Raw genomic sequence first — 17,658 nt, 5'->3', positions numbered from 1 at the left:
CACCCCCTCCTTCTCCCTCACAAGTTCCCATCCGTCTTCCCCTCCACCCTCTCCTACCCGCTCGAATCGTTCACAAACTCTCGCTCTGGTCCATGTCACAGAATCCATCCTGAGCCACCCCTTGCGCTTTCGCAACCTGTTAGCAGCTATGAATAGTACCATTATACCTAGGCGTATTATTTAGATTCCACAATCGCTTCTTGAATGAATGTTTCCCAGCTATAAAGCCGTTTTCCGGTAAATAATTGAACGTGGCTAGCCTCACATAATTAAATACTTCCTTAAAACTTCTATTGAAAGCACTGATTGAGAGAGAATATTGCTTAAATTAAGTTACGAATGACTCGGTCTCCGGCGTTACATAGCGGAATTTTTCCATCTTGGTTTCAGAAATATACACGGCAATGATTCATAAATAATTTATTGTGCGGCCTGGGTTTTACCACCATGCAGTATCTTCAGGCACTTTCACATCATCCGGGTGGCCTTAAGTACCAAGATTCAGTTGGAAGGGGCGGGCAAGGGATGCCAATGGGACGCTTATGACGCCACCTCCCCAACCCTCCGAGGCGATGGCATGCAGCAGAAAATACCTTTCCACCCTCATAGCTGTACCTTGCCCGCCCCCGCAACCGATTTTGTTAGTTAAGGCCACCCAAATGATGTTTATGTGCCTGAAGTTGCTACAATGTAGTGTAACCCGCGTGGTGAAGTAAAATATTTTTATATGGAGTTATAGTATGTAATTTATTCTGTCTACATAAATTACCTCAGTTTTTTATAAACATATATGTTTGAATAAAATGCGCTGATATCCACACGACGCCATGCGTGTGAAAAAAACGTACAAATGAAGAGTTTAAGTAGGTGGGTGTAGATATACATTAATGACTAAATAAAGAGAGATAACATTTCAGTTTGGTTAAGAATAAAATTAAGCTTCTGGTGCTAAGGGTGTGAGAAATCAAGGATAGTTTAGTGCGAAGTAATTTTTTCGTGGAAATCTTCATAATTCATGCCTTCATATTTTTATTATGAATTATATCAGTCATTACATTTTTAAAATTTCGAAATAAACAGCGATTTATGCTCGCTAGGCATGCCAAATTTGGCATGTGACCCGCAATTACGAAACGAAGGGTGTCTTGTTCTCTAAAGCATTTTCGAATGGCTGGCGGAGTTGGTTAATTAAACATTGGTGTATAAATAAATGGGAAAAAGGCATGTTCCATATTATTTTAATTCTGTTTCTGAAGTTTGGTTCAGGTAAAGGATTGTAGAAAACTAATACTACGCTAAAAGTCACACGCTCATTTTCTATACACTTAGACTACTAAAGGAGGAAAATTAATAGAAGGATTATTGAGGAAAATTCACTGATTTAAACCACATTTTTATTTAGGCTGGCAGTCAACCAATATCAGCATTATTTGGCTAAGTGTCGGTGAGGTTATCTGTTATTTTCTCTCATCGCCTCTTAGTAGTAAAAACCAAATTATTAGTTTATGATTATAGTTACCGCAAATATTAAAATATCATTGCGTGTTGATTTGAGAATTTAGGTATTGGGTGTAAAGTTTCTCTAAAATTTATTTTTTATGTTGTTGCAAATATTTATCAATTGGAAGAATGTTACTGATAAGAGATATTTAAGATCCTACAAGTTAAAAACTACTGAGCGAGTCTGGGATAATTAGTTCGAAAATGTATTGGATGAAACTAACTAACTAAATGAAGCGAAGGAAGAAATTTCTGCATAGTTATGGATTGCCGTCGTGCTGAATTGGCAAATGAGATTGCTCGACTTAAATGGAAAAACCTTAAGTGGTATTGATGTAATTCTTTCAGATTTGGCATTGGGTAAGTCTGTTTAAGGAGGCTGTTCCCTATGCCTCCCTAAATCAGCCGTACCCGGCGCCAATCCCGAGAAGATTTCGTCAATAGTATTCGTTGGGAAAGCTTAAAATCTTTTACTTTAAGGAGTAGATTGCACAATATTAATTATTTAGATATACGAAATCATTAAGTAGTTTAAAGAGGTGAATATATTTTACTAACCCTTGGATGATGAATCCTCTTCTATTCCTAATGATTCAGCGCAAGTCTGATGAGAATCAGTCCCACGTAGATCACCTCAAAGGCGACTCCTACCATCCACTTTATATCTATTGCACTAAGGAGTCTTGGGACTGACCGGTGCTCCTCCCCTTCGTCTGATACTTTAACCCGCCCGTTCGAATCCATTCCTCCCCTCTTCTCCCAGCCTTTTCTCCAAAAAACCCTTTTTGGCCATTTTTTTTCTTCGCCGTCTTGTTATTCTTTTTCCCTCCCATTCTTCTTGCCTCCACTCCGTCGAACAATTTATACCTTTCTCCCTATACCTTGCCTTCTTGCTGGGCTCCCCACTACTTTGCCCTTTTTTTTAAAGCTTCCCCGGCACTAAAAACAGGGAAGGAAAAAAGAGAGCGGAGGCCTCTTTTCTTTACTCCGCTAGCCAGTCCACTTTTCTTCCGCCCACCCACAGCGGAGCTTTCCTTCTTTTCCAAAACCCTTCCCCAGTAACTTCGTCTCGAACCGTACACTTATAATGAGCACCAAGATTTTCGGCTTCAGCGCGTGCTCACCTCCTTTGGCATATGTGGAGCACTGGCAAAAAGTAATTTCGGACGCGATATTTGCACAGAACATGTTAATAATAAGTGATATAGCAGAAGTAAAGGAAAAGTTATAATTTATTTTTTCGCGACATATTAGGAGACAGAATTTATGGATGGAGCGAATACTTATCGGGGAGGGGATGTTGAAAATGGTGATAGAGGGTAGAATGTTAGGGAAACGAGGGAGGGGAAGGAAAAGAATAGGATTATTAGATAGATTGGAAGGGAGTAGGCCTTACAGTGAATTGAAGAAGGCAGCGCTGGAAAGAAAGGGAGGCTCCCAGATCACTTCTTTAGTTCTCCATGGAAACCTACCTTAATCGGTAGAATACTGTAATAATAACTCTATTTCTTATATTTTTCTAAAAAAACGCATACCTTGTTACTTTGCCATGCTCACTTTCAAAATATTTTCATTGATTTTCAAAGTGACGGAAAATCCATGGGTGAAAATAATTTTACCATGGCCTGGACACTAGGCAGGCTTTTCCAAACCAATGATATGTGCTTCAACCAAATTACCTACGCTAAAGTGATTAAATCTCATGGTGAAGGAAAATGATTTTACCCTCCAGGAATTTTTCTTTTATAAGTAGCTTGTGGGTGATATCTTTAAGGTTCATCTTAAGGCTGCCCTAAGGTTGCTCTAAAATGCTTCTTGAAGGATTATTTACGTGGCTGGGGGCCAGGCTAGTGGGATAGCGAGGAATTTCGTTCGAGGAGGAATCCAAAATCAAGAGGAAAATTTTGGGAAAAACAAGGTACTAAGTAGAGGGTTTTAAACTAATTTGAACAATTTTCATAATCAGAAAAACTTCATTTGTCAAAGAAATCTTTTTTGAATTTATGATTTTTCAATATTTTGTTTTATTTTATGAAGAAAAGTAATTGCGTTTTATATTTCGGGGGGTTATGGACGTGCCCCTTGGCTACGCCACCGGGCCAGGCATAAGTCTAAAGTTGGCGGAGATTACATGTGGCGTCGCAGGGAGGCAGCGCGCTCTTCACAACCTAACTGAACGGGTAGTTCGAGAGGCCACGATGGGGACCCTCATGCAAAACATTGGTGTTACCAAATCACAAATGGGGCTCATGCGGCGAAAATAAATCTTAAGCAATTTTAAGTGGGATCTTTAAAAAATGTTCTCCTAGTAGTACTCTATGCCCATTCCTTCCTATATCTCCCTTTTCCAAGCCATCACTTTCTGTGTTTTTTCATTTCCATTCCCAACAATGCCGTTTTCTATTCCTCTCCAACTTTAATTTGATTTTGATATGCCGATGGTGCTAAAAAGTACGTTCCCTTAGTTTTTTTTAAATAGCTGTGTTATCCGAAGTCTAACACTTCCACGGGTGGTGTCCATCTCTAAAACAGATTTTTATTCTGGTTTCCCATTATCAGAACAGCCAACGCTTATCCTCTACCGGAAACCTCTTCAGGGCTAACAATCTCGCCTACGCTCCGCGACACTATATACAGCTGATTTTAGCAGTGGACTTCGAATATTCTCGGCGGTATTTCTTCTCCTAGTAATTACTAGAAGCCATATTTCTCTGACCATGCGGGAAAACCCAAACGTCATACGGTTTTACGACAGCATTATCCTATATTTATTTTCAATTGAAATGATTCGCGGTGAAATAGTGGCGTAGCCAGGATTTTGAAATGGGGGGTAGGGGATTTACCGCAGATTTCGGGGCCCTTCCGGGGTGTTAGGGCAAATGGGTCCGGAAAAAATTTGGGATTTTTGATGTGGAAAACGTGACTTTTAGGACTCGAAAACAGAAATTTTGTAAGAGTATTTACTAAAATAAAGTACATAAAGTTTTTGGCGCCTCTTTTAAAGGCTCATAGGGGTTTGTAACCCGGAAACCACCCCACCCCTGTGGCTATGCCGCTGATTATTATTGGCGGTCGCTTACTTGGGGCAGCGTAGAGATTAACGACTCTCGCTGCGATTTTTGCATCATATTCTCACGGCTAGCCAATTCGTGAACCAAATGGCCGTCATTGAGTTTGCAAAATGCATTGATGCAAAATATCCGCTCAAGGTGAATGATTTTTTTCTCAGTGGAATTTTCGCACAGATGCATTGATGTAGGACATCAGCCTTTGACTGAAGACGTGAAATTGTTCGAATCCGATCAAGTAATGAATTAATGGCGGTATACGCGTCCTCAATACTATACCTAATACAAAATCACGACCAAGCTTGGTTCGGCGAAGTGTAAACATGTTGCTGGTGTTCGTGGACGGTCTTAGAAAGCTAAAATAAAACTATCTACACGTAACTTGGTAAATGAAATTGATAAATATTAGTTTCAGTCAAAATTACATTTTTAGAGCATAATTATCGAAAGAAATCTCATAAGAGAATGATAAATTTTATCGCAATCTGTCAGGACACCGTCGAAATAACGAAAACCACCTGCCCTCAAACAGCTTTGTTTTCACAATCACCGTTCCAAGGCTCCGATTTTAGGCCGGCAGGTGCCAGGAAATTTTGTCAGGAAAACTTGGATTCGCCATTGGTAGCTGTAAGCAGGCTTTAGCGACCAAAAAATGGAATAAACGCTATGCGCCCTTCAGCCGCCGCAAACGGCGACTCATCCTACAATCTCGTGAACATACCAGTGTAATTTCCTACTAATTTTTATGTAGTGCAATCAGAATAAATATATACAATAGCGCTAAACATGAATACATAACCACTTAAAGCTGAAGGCAGCTCTGAAATCCACAGCTTAGGAATTATTAAAGGAAAATATAAGCTGACGTATTACTTACCAATGCATTTTATTAAAACCAAAAACTTCTCTTTTTTTCGGAAGTATTCAATGTATTGGAATTAGAATATTCTATTGAAAAAACAACGCGCAAATAAACGTTCCCGTCAAAATTATTGCCACTGATAGCCAGAATAATTGCCATTTCAATTTCGGTCTAATGCGCTGAAGCTTTTGATGAATTGTATTTATATTTAATCTAAGGTGAGTAGTAAATATTAGGTGCCGATCCCGTATCGGAATGAAGGATATCGTACGAAATCCACCGAAAATTTAATATTTTTTGTTCTGTGACATCCATTTTATGTTAATATTTCGCTAAATTAAGGGTTTTTACAAAATTTTTTATGCAAAATCATTATTTCAATTATTAAAATAAGTTTTTGGGAAAAACTGATCATGTTTTTGGGTAGCGGGCTGTCACTCATGCTGAATATTGGCCTTAAAACATCTGAATTCTCGTTTGTTATATAGATGGTAACATAATATGGTGTCCCAAGTGAACAAATATTAATTAAAATAAATTATATGTTTCCGAGATAATTTTTATTGCACACAATGCGAAATGTAATAGTAATGATGCAGGTTGACACTTTATGCCGATTATTGAAATTCGCTCCGCGGAAAAAATGACAAAGTGAGTTACCCTCCTCTTTTCCCCTCCCTCTCGGCCGACCCATTTTCTTACCTGCTCCATTCGACCGCCACTTTGAATTCATCCCTTTCTGCAAGCGCTGTCCCCTTACTCACACACAGACACCACCCCCGCCCTCCCCTGAGCCCTCCCCTCCGGCGCAGGCTCTCTCTCCGCCGCGGCGTCCGCTCCGCCGTGCACAGAAGCCAAGGAGCAGCCGAAGGCGATGGGAGAGCGCCGCGCCTGGCCATGAAGTAGGCGAGGCGGGTACAGCCAGGAGGCGGAGGGCGGGGCGGAGCCGCGGCGGGTCGGAGGCCGTCGGGAGGGGCGCAGTGGAGGCGAAGGCCGCCCTAGCGGGGAACGCTCTTCCCCGGCCTCGGTGAGTCCCCATCCGACCACACTCTAGCTGGAATTAACACTCAAGCATCATACTCATGTTTGAATTTAGATTACTATTTCCATTACTATCAGAGGTAAATTGGGTTCATGAATAGAAAGAAGTATAACGGGCCCAATGCCGTGCTGAAGAAAGGTATTCTGTCTGGGAATAGAGACGGGCGGGGAATATTTTCGAAACCGTTCTGCTATGTTCCCTACAAGCTTACAATAATTTACATGAAATAATGATTGTAATTAATCTCCATCTAAAGGGAGGTTGTCATGGAAAATGACACATATTTATGTCCAATCTTAAATCATGTCCCATTTATTTCTCATAATTTTTTTCAATACACCATTAAGCGTACTTCTCTTCATTAATTCTAGGATCCCTGTTCTCTACCTTCACATTTTTTACTCTTTCAATATCCTTCCCTTTATCAAAATGTTCTATGCACCCTTTCTTCCAGTAGCACTCGGCCTATCCACACTCTCTGCTTCTTCTTGCCATAGCAGTCTCTTGTCTTCGTCCACTATGTCTAGGTTTTCCTCGTCCCTCAGATCATTATGGAAGACAAACTTTCCACACATATAGGACGAAAATAAAAGAAAGTGTAATCTATAAGTGATAATGTTGATATTTTGTTATATTAAGTGGGGGATGATGAGAGAAGAAATTCTTTTTTATCACAACTGAGGTGGTTGCATTCAATTGAAACTTGTCATAGCAATGAACGGAAGTTGGGTCAACGGTTTCTGTGAGAGATCACATGTCCGTCGATATTGCTTCTTCGTTCATATCGTTACTCTTTTGTCTCCCTTCGCACTTGAGATTCCCATCTCTCGTAATTCCTCGTCTCTTAATTTGCCGGCATCTCCTCCATTGTCTCGCGGCAAATGGAGAAAAATTGCGGGTATATCATTTTAAGCTGTTGCGAAAGAGCTTATTTAACTTGCGGTTTTTCTTCGCTCTCACAAGCGGATGTGGCTTGGCCAAGCATTTTATTCAGTAATGCGGTGCTATGAATCCTTCCAATTTCTTATCCTGCTTAGAAAAATTCCTCTCTATGTCTATAGTAGTTCCGTAAGCTGCATGTTATTAGTTGTTATTCGATGCTCCCTAAACTTTCACAATTAACTTATCTGAATTCTATTAAATGAATACGTAACTCTTGATTTGTTCACCCTTGTTGTTGAAAATTTCCATATTTATGAGTTAATCGACATTAAATGCTGGAGACTTACCCTTCTTCGAGATGGATGTGCCTATGCATATTGAAATAATACCTACCAACTATTTTCATGAGAAAAAAAGAAAAAATTATAATTGGCCTTATTGCCGTTTTATTACTTACGTCAATTTTGGTTTCTCTTGTTAGAAGGCACAAAACTTGCTACGTGAATGAAAACGTTGCCTTCTGTCAATGTCGTCTTCCACCGATAGATTTCCACGGAATTTCCACGCATGTCGCACCGTAAAAATAAAACCAATCGAAATAACCAAGTCATTCTAGTGGACGCAAGGCCTTCATGTCTCTCTTACCCCTTGAATCACCAACTTTATTTCAGTTTCAGCATTTCGACGGTAGTTTAAAAAGCGTAACCTTTCAGCTCATACTCCGAAAGGAAGGCTTCCCTCTCGGCCGCAGTCACTTGGCCGTCGCAGCAATACTCCGTTGCCGTATCTCCCTAGTCCTCGACCGCACCAACTTCCTCGCAAATTCTCGCTTTCCGAAAAATTCAATGCCGCCGTCGTCATTTCTGCCCGGGGCGCGTGCGAGCAAATGCCGGCGTTGGGATGAGGCGACAGCCGGTATGATGGAGCGACGGGCGGGCGGCGCGCGTCAGCACTTGGCCGGGCCCGCGTCCTACGCTCTCCAGCTTCTCCCCCGCCCGCCACCCGCGAGCTTTCAGCCGTTTGTTCCCCTGACTCGGCCACGCTTTCTGCCGAGGCTATCATTATTCATTTTTTACGTTCGCTCCCCGGCAGTCATTTCTCGTGGTGTGGCGGCCTGTTGAATGCATTCAGTAGGAAGGGCGCATTTCTCTACGTACAAATCGTATCGTGTCAAGTGGGATGATGCTGTATTAGATCATACAATTTCAGGTGGAGCTATTCTAATGACCCAATTTTTCCATTTTGATTTCAGTTTCCGGTATATTAACTCATGGTTGTGTACGCTTACTTATTTCTAAATTCGATAATGTTGCTCATTAACATCAATACAATTTCATCATGCTAATAGTTTGCAGTTTCACTCAAATATAGCATCAGTTTGAACGTCTCCAGGTTTCACCCTTATTTAAAGTATGTTTCAGGTTATTATGCTTTAGTATTAAATTTAGTCACGCGTTGAGCTCTTTTACGCTATGTTCAAGCATGTGACGCCTCTCAAAGAACTTCCGAACAAAGTGAAGATTTTATTGTGCAATGGTCTTTAGTGTTACTGTTACTTCGACGTTAAGAGTTGGAAACTGCTATTGTCATTAATCCAGTGCAAAATATATGCTCAATTCCTAAAGATTGCCTGTTCAGTGCGTGTTCAATAGCAATTAGAGTTAACCGAAGAAGAAGTGTTTTATAAGGGCATTTAGTTTATAAAGGACAGAAGTTGCTATAAGGGCAAAGATTTTTAAAGGAATATGATGGCTTTAAATTATTCCCAAAAACTTTGACGCTTAGACACTTAGTGATCTTAAAATTTATATGCTCCCATGCGTGGTCATGTTCATATCTTGTTAATTATTGTATAGATTACTGTCAATCTTACCCAAATCTCTTAACTGCTCTTTCTGCCAATAGCTGCCCTGTTATTTCACCTGTCGTCATATTCCTTATAAATCAATTATCATTTCTGAGCGTGCGATCTATCTTATTATTTAGCTGCCATTGATGATGTTCTTTTATTATCTTATTTTCTATTTTTATTCTTAATTTTTTCTAAACTGAGTGCTAGTTATTAGCAAACTAAAAGTTATTGGCAATTCCACTCAGATGATTTTATTTTTCTTTCAAGACCGGTTGCAAAAATATTTTTGTCATCTAAAGGGGAAATCTGTTTCATTGGCAGTAAATTTTAATTTATCTACTAATATGTTGGAATTCCACGAGATTAATCTTGAAACAACTCACTATAAATGATACCCTTTCCTTATCCCGGCAATGAAAATTCCTTTTTTCTAATCTTTTGAAATACAGATACCCCTCGTCCGATGAGGAGGATTGTGAGGACCTTGGTGCCCTATGCAATTCACAGTTTGTGCACACTTCATACACGAAAGTGCATTTACGGAGCGCGATTAGTTCCCATGGCAGGACCGTGGATTATATCACCAGATTCAAGGGGGCTGCATAGAGGAGGCCACAGTCCTCAGTAGCTTGATCATTGCTATCACTTAGCAACACCCCTAATTAAAGTCTTATTTCCCGTTTAATAAAAATCCCACTTCTATAATTGCTGATAGTGGCGATTTTCATAAAACCCATTTCAGTGTCCGGTGAGTGACCGCAAATTTTTTTTTGGACGACCGGAGAATCTCTCCATGATAAAAACAACAAATGGTAATTTCCTTCCTATAATTCTTAATTGAATTACCGACCATAGTTGCAATATGTAATGTCATTTTCAGGGTCAATTTTTGTAGTTTTGATCATGGATATATCAAACTTCCACCAAGTCAAGCCTGAAACGATTTTATATGGACAATCTCTGCTGTAACACTCGTGACCAGATCCATGGCGTCGTAGAATTGCGAAGCGTTGCCTTTCCGGTGGTGAAAGCGATGTTCCTGCCATCGCACAAAATGGTTCAGTCTCCGATCCCTCCGCGTATTTCCCCTCCCCCTTCTCTTTCTTCTCCGGTCCTCTTTTTGACGTCACTGCCACCCCTCAACCTCTTCTCTCCGATTGACGACATATCCTTGAGCATATCGAATTTCCCCGCAGCCTAAGTTATTTGGCGCACCCAAAGAGCCTCCTTCCATCTTTTCACTCCACCCAAATGCACGACCTCTGATCTCCATCAAGTCCGCCCTCCTCCGCCACCCCAAAATGCAAGTGGCGTGGCGCGAAAGGTGCGCTTGCCCCAGGCGACGAAATCACCAACCTTGCTCCTAGTACTAGAGAACACTGGAGATTGATGAAAAGATTAAAGGATCCTGCAGTACTCATCGATGTACGAAAATCTCTGTATATCGGTGATTAACAATTAGACTGCAACGATATTCATGATTAACATTAATTTTATTTTGTTAAATCAACAGTGTTTCAGAATTTTTTGGTGCCTGTAACCAACGGGTTGGTTGCCTTCATGATGGCAAATATTTGATGAAACTTAAGTAGTCTTAATTTAAAATTTATTTTCTCTTGAATCAAAGTTATTATTTACTGCTATAAAATGGAGAAGATCCAAAAAGGAAATTACTCAAATTCGCAATTCTTATTATTTTTGATATCGATATTTATAAATACCAGAAATTTTAATTTTGCATTTTAAGCGGCAATATTTGTCCACCTTAAAACTGAAAACCGATGGTAGTTTACTGCGTAAATATTTAAAAGAAAGTTTACATTGGTATGAATTTTTACATTAATACGACAATTTTCTACAAAGTTAATCCTGGTACGCTTACATTCGTTTGCAATATTTAAAATGTTGGAGTAAAACGTCTCCTATACAGGCACGTTGACAGAATTCGCTTTGTTGGTTGCTTTCAACAAAACAATTCGATTCGAATAGTTTTATTGAAATTTCCCACTCTTCGGGAAACCAAAAGTTTCAAGTCGGTCGTGTATTTGGTTTGCATAATGCTGAAATTAAAATTTATCTTTCGTTATTGACAGAAATTATGTGATGTTACTATATCGAAGATGCAGTGACCGAGGATAGATAATTCTGGCTGCCCCCTTAGACTCCCCCTGGCGGCTCGCCTGCTCGTAATACGCGTAATATTTTCCTATTTTTAGATCATAAATTGTATTTATATTATGGCATGATACTTGCTAGGGGCTCCGCCCCGGGCGGCAGAAGCCCCCCCTGCGCCACCCCCTGGATGCTGGAGCGTCGTCGTCACCATTTCCTTTCCCTCCGCCAGTCCCCCTCTATGCTATGCTCCCCCCCCCCCCATCTGTACCTCTCTGCTACTGCTGCGAGAGCGCCCCAGGGCCTGTTTACACCCCTTTTACCACCACGGTCCCTTTGTGAGAGCCGCTGCCGCCGCCTTATCCACCTCAGAGTGCCCCTCTTCTTCCTTCGCATTTCCTCCCCCTAGTGTTGAGGACCCGCAGCACAAATTCGGTTGGTCGCATGATTCGCCGAAAGAGGGCGGACCCAAATTGCGTGATCTAGAATAGGGGTCCTATTATGTAATGGTCTCGGCATTTTTGGGCCACAAAATTGACGCAATGTAGACTCGAGGTCATGGAGAATTTTGAAGAATTCAGTAAGGTTATAATAAACAAGGCGGAAACTCAGCGTGAATGTGCGATTTTTGGCTTCTGCGCCGTCAATGAGAATTAAAATAGGGTATGTCGAGTTCTCGTATTGGATCTGATTGGCTGACTCCTACGGTGCCGTTTGCTTAAGTGTTCTAAATTTCGATTGCGTATTTTATTTCCCTTTGATCTAATACTCCAAGTGGAAGTATCAGTGTTTAAAAAAATCCAAGTTGAAGTATTTTATTTGCTAAATTTTCCAAATTGCCGTTGTAAAGCTTAAGTTGAGGTGGTCAATTTTGCCATTGGCTTTTAGTGACTGCTACCTTGAGTGCCCTCGTGTTCAGCTACTCCAAGGCGACGGTATTGCCGTTTTTCAGGAGTCGAGGCCTCCATTTTGATTACAAAATGTCTGTGATCAGCCTGTTAATTTTAGTCTTCTAGACTACTGCAGCTTTCCTTAGAATTATGTTCAACGTCAAATTTAGTAAGGAAAGCCAGTTTAGTAGCTAAAAAATGATTTTTTTTTAAATTTCAATGCGCGAGTTGAGAAACCATAAATCATCATCAACAGTAATCAACCTAAGATTGTTTTGAAGCAGCTCCCCCTACACTTCTCCTGTCGGCTAATCATTTAACACCTACATTAAGATTTTGTTTTACGTCTTTGATCATCTGTTCACTGAATATCATTCTAGGTCTACTTCTACCATTCTTCCCATTCACCTGTCCTCGTGCGATAACTTTCAGTAGACAATTGTGTTAATGATGTGGCCGATTATACCGTCTCGACTTTTACCTAAGGCTTTAAAAGAATTCTCTCCTACTCTTCTTAGAACTTCCTCATTTCTCACACGATGTATCCATTTGCTCATCGTCATAGATGAGAATATGATGGCAGTATTTCCCCCTCGCTCAGTATCCCCTTCATCCTCTGGGATCCTAGTTTTCGCCGTTCCTCATCTAAAAGTTTCTTCTCCTTCCTCATCATGTCCAGCACTTTGTCATTCCTCATCCTATCTGTCCATTTCACCTTTTACATCCTTCTCTACACCCACATCTCAAACGCCTGCAGTCTTTTCTCGTCCTTCTTTTAAGTACACATGTGTCTGCATCGCAAAGCGCTAAAATCGACATGAGACTCAAAACGGACTTTTTATTTATGCTTTTAGATAACGATTTTCTCATCAGCTTTCCTCATGAACCACGAAATATGAAAAAAAATTGTTGACTGGTTTTTGTGCTTTGTTAATGACGTGTACAGCAGATTTACAATCACAATCGGAAATAAAGCGTCAATGCGGAACGTCCCGAGTGAATTTTCGTTTCCTCCATGCAAGACGCTAAGAGTAGGTACCTATTTGAGACAAATAATGGTGAGTCCCGGATGTGATCAACCCACTCGTTTGCGTCCAGAGAACTCTCGAACAAATGCTCACTTGATAAAATACGCACTCATCCCCTTCTCCGACTAGGAAATGTAGTCCCCACCTTCTTTTACCCAGCCGGGTCGTAGATCGGAGCAGAGCATGTAACTTTGCTGAGGTTGCCCAAGGTATTAAGAGGAATTAAGTGGAGCGGGCATCGATACCTCTGGGGGGACGAGGAGTCCTTTGGGGGAGGTAGGCGGTATTGGACGAGTCCCTTGGGGAATGTGAGGGAGGCGAAGAGCATAAGCGCGTTAAGACTCCGCCGAGAAATGAGTTAAAGGTCATTTTTATCTCATTTAAGCTCTAAAGAAAGGCAATCTTCATTCTCTATAAGCGTCTTCCACATATTTTCCTTCCCTGTTCTTATTGCATTAAAATCGCGAAATGAAATTCGTCGAATTGATAGCGAAAGTGGGACAAAGCTGAAAATGTATTTATTACATTTGCATTGAAACCACTTATCTACTATGGTCAGCGAGTGATTTCAAGAGATCGAATATCAATGAAATGAAATAAAACGGCGAGAATTGTTATTTTTTAGCCTCTGCATGTGACAGCAGTGATCTTCAGACGGTTAAGCGATCTTAACCCAGAAAAGGTTTCTTATAAAAATACCGGTGAAATATAGCAGTAACTTTATTATTCTCATATTCCTAGTTGGTTCTCTCATGCAAATTATAAATGTAATGACCAATATCCGATGAATTGTTTCGTTGGTGACTAGATAACATGTTATTGTTTTTTTTCAATTTCCTGTTATTGATATCGAAATGATACCTTTCCCATCTAACGGATAGACATTTATTCGATAGTGTTATATGTCTCCAAGACGTAATTTTTATTAAGTATCAGGCAGCGGTGGCAAATTTAAACAAAAGAATTAGATCGAACAAATGAGAGGGGTAAGAACACTTCTGGGTGGTAAGCAGGCACGGCTCGTTTCAACTCACAGAACCAATACGAGCTTTCTCAACGCGAGACGGGTGCCTGAGGAGAATTTTGAAAATTTTCCTCCTAACCTCACCCTTTCCTTCCATCACCCTCTCTCGATCACTTCTTTTTTTGGCCGTTCCGCCCTGATTGGAGCGCCGAAAGTGATTTCTCTTTTATTTCCCCTGGTGCACACGCCGCGCCGTTCCCTTCGCGATGGGGTGGTTGCTGCCAGGGAGAGAGAGAAACGGTCCAAGACGTCTGGGGCGGGGAGGTTTTTTTTTCATTTTATTGTTTCCCACCCGCTCGTACTTTTTCCATTCGGGTCGGATCCGACAGGGGGTGCTCTATTTCTCGGATTCAACAAGTGCGCATCGCTCCTGACCTGTTGAATAAGGTGCTGTGCTCCCTACCCACCCCCAGCACGCCTCGCCACCTTCTTCTTTTTCGCCGCGGGGGGTTGTTCCCGCTGCGCCTCCTTCGACCCCCCCCTCCCGCCCACGGACGCCCTCTTCCGGTGTCGATGTGCAGGAGAAGACGCCTCCACGTGGATCGGGTCAATGATTCATTTGCCTCGCTTTGCGTGCCAGCCTCAAGAACTATCCTCTCGCCTTGTCTTGAATCAAGTATCATGTATCCATCGTTCTGCTCGTCTTAACCTGCACGACAAGGTCGCCGAATCGCGTCCTCCAAAGTTATTCCATGCGGTCCGTGCAAACAATACTTATCAATATTTTATTCTTAGAATAATGAGATTGCGATGCCATCATCACCGGTCAACAATTCGAAGATTGATTTGATGCAGTTCTCCACTCAATTCTCTTATCAGCTAATCTTTTCACAACTACGTTTTTCTCTTCTTTCACATTCTTGATGCACAAAGGTTAAGAAAAAGACTTCGCTGTTCCACAAATTTCTTTTTCTTAACCTTTGTGCATCATGATGGAGTTCCACCATGTTACGCCAACCACCATCGCATTTTTCACATTCTTCTTTAATTTTTCCATATATTTCATTCGAGTTCTTCCTTTTCCGTTCTTGCCTTCCACTTGTCCCACGACAATTGTCTTCATCAGGCCATCATATCTCAAGATATGGAATATAGGATTATTCCGTCTTCTTGTCGAGATTTTCATGAGGCTTCCCTTTTCTCCTATTCTTCTTAGGAATTCCTCATTACTTACTCCGTCGATCCATTTGATCCTCAGCATTCTTATGTACCACCAAATTTTGAAGGTCTCTATCCTTAATTTCTTCGCAGCTGTCATTAACCAGAATATTTTTCAAATCATTCTGTATCTACGCTATGACGGCTATGCATCGACAAATTGTAGCATTTTAATTGTTTTCTCCATGGACATGAGATTGCGATGATGATGTATTATATAGGCCTCCAAAATAAAAGTTGATGGTAAAATCCGTGAAGACCAATATTGTTTGTGACCAATGTGACGTTGCCATATGAACAGAGGCCAACTGCCAAGTGCCAATTTGAGTATGGGCAGCCTCGAAAAGCTTGCCGATCTATGCTCTCCATGCTCCAAGGGATCAGTCACTTCATTTCTTAATTTCTTTGTTAAACACACACTTGATATATTATAATATTTCACATCATCAGTGGTAAATATTCATATATTAATTATATCTAGCCTTCCAGGACTTGTGGATTGAAAATCGTTTGAACGCGAGGTTGTGCCACAAACACAGGTTCTGCCAGTCTCTGGTGCTTTTTAGCCTTCACCTTCGTGGACGTTAGAACGTTGGTAATGATAAAAAGAACGGAGATCTCGAGTTGATGAGCGCAACGAATCTCCGAGGGTTAAGATAGAGTCGAAAGGGTCGGGAAAGGAATCCCCGCGTAGTCATTTGATAGCCACAATATTACTGTTCCTAGGGAAATGGACGGATCTGCCATGAGCTAGACATGATCCAGAAATGTTTCTCTTGCTTTGCGGTCAGTCCTCTAATATCTGACATTTTCTGTTAAAATGTCATTATCTTTCACGACCCTCCTCCCTGATATATGTATCTAATGAGAGGCCTTACTTTGCATGCATTTGCCGTATGTTGTACTTCGATGGTTGTATTCACTAGGAAATTTTTAAAAATCTTAATTTAGCCTTCTAAGTTGTCATGTCTACTTTTCAGGATTTTCTGAAGGCTTTTCAAACATAGGACTCTCACTCGGTCTTTCTCAGAGGAACTGCGGAGGTTCAAGGGAACCTTATGAAATAAAAAAATTCAGTCACCTAGGATTACATTATGTATGAATATTTCTTATTATATTTAAGTATGGCATGAGTAGTGTTATTACTCTCATGATGACGAAATTTTGGGTTTAAGTGTAGTGAGTGCTTACTAATTGACCATCGCAGTCGCGGCATGAGCCGCCATATATGCACGGCACTCCAGAATCTATTTTATTCGGCTTTGGCAACCAACTCCAACATCATTTAAAACCGTATTTGGTATACCGATGAGCCATAGAAGGGATGGGAAATTTTTTGAAGAGATATAGAGGAGACAGAGGAAGCGAATGGCTTGGAAAAGCTGCGAATCAAAATGCAGTAAAACTTAGATTTTACACTTCTTGAGTTTTTTACTATTCTTAATTTTTACCTACCCATATCTAACAATAAATCCGGCTGGCGCACCCTTCATATTATCTCCTCTTTGCTGTCTCATGGTTGAACATGCTTTGATTTTACCAGTACCTCATATTTTGGTCCCTCCAATTACGTGAAATCAAAGTTTACTGCATTTGGGACGGACGTCAACTAGGCGTGGAAGAAATAGGAAAATAACTGGGTTCATGGATAGAACCAAGGAAGATAGGCTTTATTTTAATAAGAAGAATGGACTTAAAAAGGGAATGCATCACATTTATTGGACGGGCTGACTGATAATATGTAAGCGTCTCCATCTAAATGTAGCTCTACTGGCAGATTGGTAATGAAAAGACAATGTTCTACTTTAAATTGAAGCCAGATCACAGGTTCTCTCCTCTGCCATTGAACCGCAGCAAAAGGGGCGGCCTTTGCGAAAACTCGCAGTGGCCGCCCCATATTTTTCTCCCGTCAAACCCTTGTCCTTCTCAGATGGGTGCGACACGTTGCTGACGTCTTTCCCCGGTACGTCGTCAGCTGGTGCGTGCAAAAAGGCGATTTAGGGAGATGGCGGTGGAGTGACCGCTGGCTGTTGGGATAGTTTAATGAAACCGACCCTTGCCAATTAAGGAGGTTAAAAGGTGTCAGCCACAAAAATTCTAACTCCGCTGGAATCATGAGAATTATTTATAAATATTATGTTATACCAAGAAAGGACTAAATCTTATGTTAAGAAGGTACAAGATTAAGAGGATAAATCATACCAGCTCGACTGGTACTTTTTCATGGCTTGTTGCTTGTT

The 17,658-nt window shown here is 41.0% G+C and overlaps 1 protein-coding gene across 3 annotated transcripts in view; it reads left to right on the top strand.

The window, feature by feature from the left end:
• The window catches only part of LOC124155566 (synaptic vesicular amine transporter), a 204,247-nt gene that overhangs the window by 21,995 nt on the left and 164,594 nt on the right, over positions 1-17,658 (top strand). For 2 of the 3 annotated variants that reach the window (XM_046529509.1, XM_046529506.1), the window contains exon 1: positions 6,281-6,457. The exons of the other annotated variant lie outside the window; for it this stretch is intronic. The gene's annotated coding sequence lies outside the window, so the exon portion shown is untranslated. Of the gene's footprint in view, positions 1-6,280; positions 6,458-17,658 lie in introns of those variants that run through there. 3 annotated transcript variants of the gene reach the window in all.

This window comes from Ischnura elegans, chromosome 3, assembly GCF_921293095.1.
Source record: "Ischnura elegans chromosome 3, ioIscEleg1.1, whole genome shotgun sequence".
Classification (NCBI taxonomy): Eukaryota; Metazoa; Arthropoda; class Insecta; order Odonata; family Coenagrionidae; genus Ischnura; species Ischnura elegans.
The sequence above is the reverse complement of the archived record's forward strand: the minus strand, read 5'-3'. Positions and strand labels throughout refer to the sequence as shown.